We start from the raw sequence: 1,181 nt of genomic DNA, 5'->3' as shown, positions 1-1,181 counted from the left end.
ATATATAACGATACATATAACATCAGAAAATCTCTCCGACTAAGTGACAGAGCCTCGGTCTACACAGCTGAACTCATGGCTATTCAAATAGCATTACTAGGTATTAAGAAAAACCACACCAAATTTGAACGAGTAGTCATTCTTTCGGACTCCCTCAGCTCCTTACAATCCTTGACAACTGGAAATAGCAGTAGACCTAAACTGCTTAATGCAATTCATTATATGATCACCGAGATCGATCAATTAGGAATAGATCTAAAATTCGAATGGATTCCATCTCATGTCGACATTTTAGGTAACGAGATAGCAGATCAACTCGCTAGAGCAGCCTTAGGGTCACGTGATGTTCATCTAAATATAGACTTGAGTGTATCAGAGGTCGTCAGTATAATCAATGACAAAACTCAATTGATAAGGCAGGAAAATTGGTCGAAATTAACTAATAACTGGCTCTATTCCATCGAGAGCAATGTTAAGATCCAACCTCAGTTATATAGTTATAATAAAGTAGAGGATACTGTTATCACTAGACTTCGATTAGGCTACACCAAACTCGGTCATAACATCAACCGTATTAAAAAGGAAGTCAGTCCATATTGTCCAAACTGTGGTGAACCGGAAACCATAGAACACATTCTGTTCGAATGCACCACCCATGACAACTTTAGATCAGTTTTCCAAAACCAAATTGAGCATATAGACAATATGAAATTCGATTCCAAAACGGTACTCAACCCTCCAAAACAACATAGAAAATATGTATTCGACCAATTAACCTCCTATCTAACGGATATTGATTATATTGATAAAATCTAGGAAAGCGATATAATTATATATATATATAAAAAAAAAAAAAAACAAAAAAAAAAAAAAACACACACACACACACGCAATATACGCAATTATGAGTCCACGTCCAGTATAGAATAAAAACACAAATAGGTACTACTTGTAGATCGTACAACCACTGCTTACTATAACTGGATAAACAGTGGACGTATTCGAATCTACATGTCCCCAATGGGTGGTCAGTAACCTATGGTAGGTAGGGAAACCAGGATACACAGCCCTCTGTAATTGACTTTACAGGGAGGTGTATTCAACACTGGACACAGGACTATAATTTCACCACCTCACACATACCAACAATACCCTTTAATACATGCCAATAACACACACCA

Source organism: Ylistrum balloti, unplaced genomic scaffold (genome assembly GCF_031769215.1).
Source record: "Ylistrum balloti isolate Yb309-2 unplaced genomic scaffold, AGI_CSIRO_Ybal_v1 Utg370322, whole genome shotgun sequence".
In the NCBI taxonomy this organism is placed as follows: domain Eukaryota; kingdom Metazoa; phylum Mollusca; class Bivalvia; order Pectinida; family Pectinidae; genus Ylistrum; species Ylistrum balloti.
Note: the sequence above shows the minus strand (reverse complement) of the source record.